This window comes from Crocodylus porosus, unplaced genomic scaffold (assembly GCF_001723895.1).
Source record: "Crocodylus porosus isolate Cpor-Errol unplaced genomic scaffold, CroPor_comp1, whole genome shotgun sequence".
Taxonomy (NCBI): domain Eukaryota; kingdom Metazoa; phylum Chordata; order Crocodylia; family Crocodylidae; genus Crocodylus; species Crocodylus porosus.
This window is the reverse complement of record NW_017728913.1, coordinates 35445039-35451899: the sequence shown is the minus strand read 5'-3', so window position 1 is coordinate 35451899 and position 6861 is coordinate 35445039. Positions and strand designations below refer to the sequence as shown.

Sequence of the window (6861 nt, the reverse complement as noted above, 5' to 3'; positions counted from 1 at the left end):
TGTGTGTGTGTGTGTGTGTGTGTGTGTGTGTGTGTGTGTGTTAAAATTAATGGTTTGAAATAATTAAAACTCCTGCTTTACATATACATGACAAAAGATAGTTTAGCATCATGTAGATACTGTGGGATACAGACAAGAACAAAATCCAACCTCATGGAAACATAGCTGTCTTAACAGACTGGCCTGGCTCCCTCCAATACCCCAACAAGAGTAAGTTTTTGGCAAGGAAGGGCACGCATGGCAGGGATGGTTCACTTCTCTCACCCTCTGTGCAAGCATCTTGACAGCAGCAAAGGATACCATACCTGGAGCTGGGGCCGGGGGGTGCGGCAGAGAAGAAAGCCCCACCCTGCTTCATAGGTCCAGCCCAGCTGCCCCACAAGACCTCCAGTGAATGCCTGTTGGGTTAGTGGCACTCTGACTCAGGGCACTCTGCTGTAAAGTGCCATAATTCAGGCTGCCTGAACTTCTGTATGCACTCTATGAGATGAGCTTTCTTTTCCAATAATATCCTGCCTCATTCCTAGTGTTCTGCATTTTCGGTTTTTATTTTGAAAAAAAAAAATTCCCAGAATTTTTCAGTTTATCTTCCAAGCATAAAAACTGGGTTGAAATCAGGATAAAAGGAAGAAAAGAAAAATTTGGTTTAAATTGGGGAAAATAATAATTTTTTGTGGGGGAGGAGGGAACCCACCATCCCCTAGCCTGGCACTGGCCCCGGCTGCCTCCTTGGACCAGCCCTGACCCTGGTCCCACACCACCTAGAGGTCCTGAAGTGTGGGGCTGGGGCGGGGCCAGCCTTGGCTGCACTGACGGGCCAGAGGGGATGGAGCCCCTAGGACCTCTGCATTTGCCCTGCCAGGCACTGCCCAACCAGGATGGGGCGAGGCTCAGGACAGAGCCATGCCTCATCTGGGTGGTGTGGGGAGGGGGTGGCGGCTTCTGCCGCTGTATGGGTCCCAGGAGGCATGGGGGGTGTGAAAAACGGGTGTAAATCAGTAAAAACTGAATAACTTCAACAAAAAATCAGGTAATTTTATCAGTGAAATTTGGTAAAAACTGAAAATATGAAACACTACTCATTCCCTACACATCGTCAAACCACCGTAACAAATGAGAACAGGAGGTAATAGACAACGGTCTTTTTCACTAGACAACCTTATTCTGCCTCAAGTAGGTCCATTCTGCATCCTAAATAAGGCAAGGGGCCTATGGAAAAAGTAGTATATCTGCTCATGTACTGGTAATTAAAGACTTTAGCATAATATGACGCACAAAACACAAAATTAAAGTTGTACAGGAAAATTTAATTCTAGCATTTCCTAACTTTGATGTGCTTGATTGTTCATCTTTGCTACTGTTATTTCAACATATTTCTTTTCTAGTTCTTTAAACCAGTGGTTTCCAAAGCGGGGTGCGCGGACCCCAGGGGGTGCGCAAGACAATCCATTGGGGTGCGGGAAGAAAATACTAGAACTTCTATTCCTATTTCTATTTCTATAAATATACATATATTAGGGGTGCATGCTCAAAAATTTTTTACTGATGGGGTGCGCGTTATATAAATATACATATATTGGGGGTACGTGCTCAAAATGTTTTTACTGATATGGGTGGGCGATCAAAAAAGTTTGGAGACCACTACCTTAAACCAACAAACTTATAAAAGAAAAAAAGGTATACACACAATTGACATTATATCTAACATATGGAAGCCGTTAGCAAGACTGTAACCTTTATATCCACAACAGACCTCTGCCATTTAAGCCAACAAAGTCACTCAGATCAATAGGAACCGTTTTGTATGTATTTGAACCAAGGAGGGATGGATGGGCTACTTTCCTAGCAAGTTTTACAGATAATTGCTGGCAGCAGCGAAGAGTCCAAGTCATGGTTATTAGGCTCATATATAGGTGCTGGTGCACACACAACTGGTAGGGGGTGCATTTGCCCCCCTGATGGGCCGGTGCCCCCCTGACAGCCAACACTGATGCTGACAGTAGGGCTGGTGCCCCCCCTGACAGGGCCACCACCATCTCCGGCTTCCGCAGGTGCACCCCCAGATTCAGGAGGCACTGGTCACTCATGCTCTGGTGGAAAATGCACTTCAGTGTGAACAGACATTTCAGCCTGTCCCTCCCAAAATGTGACCTCTTCTCCTCCATCCCCTTTAACATCTCTGGGTCCCATTCTCTTCACCTAGCCAGTCTTAGTCTCCACTCTGGTTTCTAATTGAAATAATCAGCTTGCCTCTACACTGCTTGATTCCACTTGGAGTAGACACTAGCAGAAAGAGAAGCCATCGGAAGGACAGCAACCAGCTTTCAGTTCCAGTGCTTCGCTTGCAGCAACCTAGGAAGGGTCCTGAGCTGATCCAGCTTGGACCAGGTGCCATGCAGACAGAAACTTGAAATGTACATCTCCACAAAGCATATGCAAGCTGCAGGTATTCAGAAGCCTATAAATTGGCCAGACTGCAATAGATGTTTTTGAAAGAGCATCTAGAGACACATGCCTGACACAAAGGCCTAGGCTAGATTTAAAAGCCTCGCTCCAAAGCAAAGAGGCAGAAGAGCTTTTGAAAGGCTGCGGGTATTATTTAATCAATGGATCTGTCTCTAGTGTCCCTGTGGGAAGTGGACATATTGCTTTTGCTGGATTGTTCCAGAGACCGGGGAAGAGTCAGCAGGGCCTTAAACAGAAAGTGTGGGACGCCCCGAGCAAAGCACAAGGCTGCATGGGGTGTTTTGAAAGGAAACTGTCATCTCTATAAAGAAATGCTTTAATAAGAAGCGGGGTCTAGCAGCAATGCCCCAAACCTCTCCCCGAGGCAGTTTCTGCTAAGCAGCCCTTGGGTTGCTGTTGGGCCAAACAACGGGCTTTCCCTCAGCTCCTTCGCCGGCGCTGCCCCAGGGAAAAGCGGGGGGCTTCCGAAGATTCCCGCAGGGGCTCAGCAGCCGACGGGCCCGGGCGGGGGCGTTGAGGGGAGCTGGCGCGGGCTGTTACGTCACCACCCGCCCCCTCCGGGCCTGTTCGAGGCTCCGCCCCCCGCCGCGAGCCCCGCCTGCCCGGCAACGCGCTGGGCGGGGGCGTGCGGGCAGAGGTAGAGGCGGGATCTGAGCGCCAGGGTAGCGGCTGCAGCGCGGGGCCGTTTCTAGCCTGTCCGTGAGTACGGCGGGCCGGGCCTCTAGCGCACAGGGCCGCGGGAACCCCCCGCAGAGCGGCACGTGCCGGCCTGGCCCCGCGAGCGGCGGGGGCGCGTGCCGGTCTCTCCCGGTGGGGGGCGCTCGCACCGCCTGCGTCATCGCCGCCCCCGCCTCCGGTTGCTCGGGGAAGCGGGACGCGGGAGGGGAGAGCGCCGCTGCCGGGCGAGGCCTCGAGGGCCGCCTCTGGTTCGCTCCGGCGCCTCGTTGGCCTGCGGGGCTCCCTCCGGCTCTCCCCCTGCTCCGGGGGTCGGGCTGGGCCTGGGCCTGGGCCTGGGCCTGGGCCTGGTCCTGGTCCTGCTGGAGGAGGAGGAAAGGCTGCGGAAGGAGCAGGTGCGCCCGCCCGGCTCGTCGGGAGGTCACCTGAGCGGGGCAGGGAGTGCCTGGGAGCCAGAGAGACAGGAGCTCTGGCAGGGGGGAAGAAGGCAGGGCTGAGTGAGCCTAGCCTGGAGGGGCAGGCCTTGCAGGAGATGGGCCTGGGAGCAGGGGTGGGTGAGCCTGTAGCCTGGAGAAGGGCAGAGCCCAAACCTAGAGGGAGCAGGGTGTCAGTGGGTTGAGGCAGCGCAGAGGTCTGTAGCCCAGGAGGGGCACTCATCAGCAGGGCCTGGGAGCCCAAAGGTCTCCACTGGCCTAGGAGCAGGGCTGAGGTCTAGCGACTGCAAGTCAGGTCCTCAGCCGGAGACTGAAGGTGCTAAGCAGCTTGTAGCCCAGGAGGGATGAGAACTGGGGCTGGGAGTCCATGACCCAGGAGGCATATGCGTTAGCACTTGAGGTGCACCCATGTATCGGTGCCACATTGTATGAGCACCGACATAAGGAAAATTGACCTAATTGGCTTTTTTTGGCTCCTGTGGCCAATAAAAGCTTGTGTGGACACAGCCACAGGACAGCACGCGAGTGGCCAGGAACACAGCCCACCAGCTTGGAGAGCAGCGTCCGGCTGGTAAGTCTGTTGTTGGGGAAGGGACGGAGGCACAGATTGAGGCCTCTGTGGTGAGGGAGGGAGTGGGGTTGGGAGTGGGACAGGTGCTGTACAGCCAGGGTGGGGCACTCAATATAGTCACGAGTGGCTCATGGGGGGGCAGCTCTTGCTGCTGCACATACCCTAGGAGGGCATCAGGGGTGTATGTACCTATATCTGTGTGCAGGATGAGGATGGGCTGCTGCTGTGGGCTGGGGCTGTGCCAGGCTGTTCAAGGGGGGCTGCATGCAGGGCCTGCAGTGGCAGTGCTATGAAGGGGCTATGGTGGGGAGGCTACAATCACCTCAAAGTTCATCATAGCCCTTGCTCCCAGCACTGCTGTTACCTGCCTTGAGCACAGCCCCAGCCTAGGCCTCCTACCGGGAAGAACCTGATGCAGCCCTGGCTTCAGCCCTCAGTGGCAGCCTGTGCTCACCCTGCATGCAGATCTTGAGGGAGCACACATGCCTCATGCCTTCCTGGGGTGCGTATAGCAGCAAGAGCTGCCTCCCCTTCCCTGCAAGCCGCAGCTCCGTCCTGCCCTGGGTGAGCAGAGCCTGCCCCAGCCCCACTCCCTCTCTCACTGCGAGGGCCTAGACCTGCCCCCTGCCACATCCCTTCCCTCCCCCCTTGCCCCTTCCACCACAACAGATTTACCAGCCAGATGCTGCTCTTCAAGCTGCCGGTCACATATCAACAATCGGATCGGTGTTGGTCAATATGGCTCATTAAAAATTGGCCATTGGTATCATCCCAAGAAAGCTCTGTTGGTGCACCCCTAGCTAGCATGTTGCCTGTGTGGCATGGGAGTGGGTATTAGGGAGGATGCAGCCCATGTAATTGCTCCTTGAGGCAATGGCCTGTGGTCATAGGCAAGACCAGGTTTGGGAAGCCTTGGGGCAGCCTCCTTTTTCTTCAGAGATAATAACATCAATGCCTAATGGGCAAGTGAAGGGGAGATTGTCCAAGGCGAGCTACAGTTTGGCAAGGGCTGGCTGCGTGGATAGCAGGAGGCATCACAAAAAACCCTGGGTTGAGCACTTGTTACAGGCGGTTCCTGGCTAAAGGGTCTTGCCCGCTCTGCTCAGGGTTAGACCCATCGCCATATTTGGGGTCAGGAAAGAATTTTACCCCATGGTCACGCTGGTACTGACTGTTTGAGTGGGGGTTGTCTTTCTCTCTAGCAGGGATGCCCTATACCTAGTAGCTCTTGAGCTGTAGAGCATATATAGACAACTTTTCATAGCAGCGGGACATTGGCTTTTGTTGTCCCCTGCCTGTGGCAGGTTAGGGGATTAGGTCTGTATTGTGTGAGGGTTGATGGCAGTTTTACATAGTTTAGATTTTGGTTTGTATAAGATGGTTTGGATAGGGATGATTCTGCCTCAGGCAGGGGGTTGGACTAGATGACCTCTGGAGGTCCCTTCCAGCCCTACTTCTCTATGATTCTCCTACTCCTTCAGAATTCACCTGCAGTGGCTTTCTCTGTCTTACCCCATGCCATTTGCATTGCTCTCTGTCCCAAAAACTTGGTAGGAGCAGCACCAGCCTGGGTGACACTGAGTAGCTACGACTTGCCCATCACGTGGTATCTGGGCACCCCACAAAGAAATACCTTCTAGTATCCTGATATGCTGCGAGCATTGGAAGTGCACATGCACACTCTCTGCAGACCAGCTAAAATCATTTGAAAGAGTTCCAATTTGTGCAACTGAAAATCAGTTGCAATTTGTCCTTTGATAAGCATTTCAGGGAAATGGGTGGGTGGGTGAGACTGTTACAAAAAGGACAGTGATTCCATTTGTGCTTCTGATATTCTGCCTGCTCTATAGTTTTTAAAGCATGTTGAGAAAAATCAGATGCTTTAAGATGTCTCTCATCTACATAGCAGCAACCATTTTGTGGCCATGTTGTAGTATTTAACTCCTAGAAATTTGGCTCTGTTTTGATTCTCTTAAATAGGGCTGCTCAAGTCCTAAGTGGCTGGGGGGCTGCATGTCCCACAGGCTGCACCAGCAGGCACCACCTGGATGCTCCCCCGCTACACTACACACCCACACCTCCCAACTCTACTGCAGTGTGTGCCCACACAGACATACCCCCCCCCACGACTGGAATAAACCCACGTGGATGCTCCTTGCACCATTGCAGTGCACACCTGTGTAGGTGCTCACCTCTACCACTGCTGTGCCATACCTCCTCCTAGGGCCGGAGCAGAACACAGAAGCTGGAGGATGGAGGGGGAGCCCAAGACTTGGGTTGCTGTTGCAGCCACGGTAATAGGGGAAGTGGTGGCTGAAAAGTAGTTTAGGGGGTGCTCCTTAACCTGTCATAGGCCACCTGTGGCCTGCAGGCCACCAGTTGAGCACCCCTGCTCTTAAACATGGTTCTGGTGAAGCTGATTTCTTGTAGCATGGAAAATGTTGCTACCAAATTGTTAGTTCTTTGGTAGTGATTTGCTGCAGGGTATAACTTCATTCAGACTAGGATTTATATATGACGGTGTGGGGTAATGTTTTTCATTTCTAATGTTCAGGCTCTAAACATGAGGCATTCAAATAGTTCCATTAAATATCGACCAGGAGTCAGTCTTTCAGGTGCCATCCTGCCTTAACTTGCTAAGAAAGACATAAGACAGTGGTTCCTGGCCTTTTTAGACTTCAGGCACCCCTTAGAAAATGCCAGTTCTTGCGGGGG

The 6861-nt window shown here is 52.7% G+C and overlaps 1 protein-coding gene across 2 annotated transcripts in view; it reads left to right on the top strand.

Moving 5' to 3' along the window:
* Window positions 1–3085: 3085 nt before the first annotated feature.
* Window positions 3086–6861, top strand: part of CFAP97 (cilia and flagella associated protein 97) — a 40612-nt gene continuing 36836 nt past the window's right edge. Inside the window, exon 1 of one of the 2 annotated variants that reach the window (XM_019534692.1) lies at window positions 3086–3165. The gene's annotated coding sequence lies outside the window, so the exon portion shown is untranslated. Of the gene's footprint in view, window positions 3166–3516; window positions 3537–6861 lie in introns of those variants that run through there. The other variant, XM_019534693.1, reaches the window with a different exon arrangement.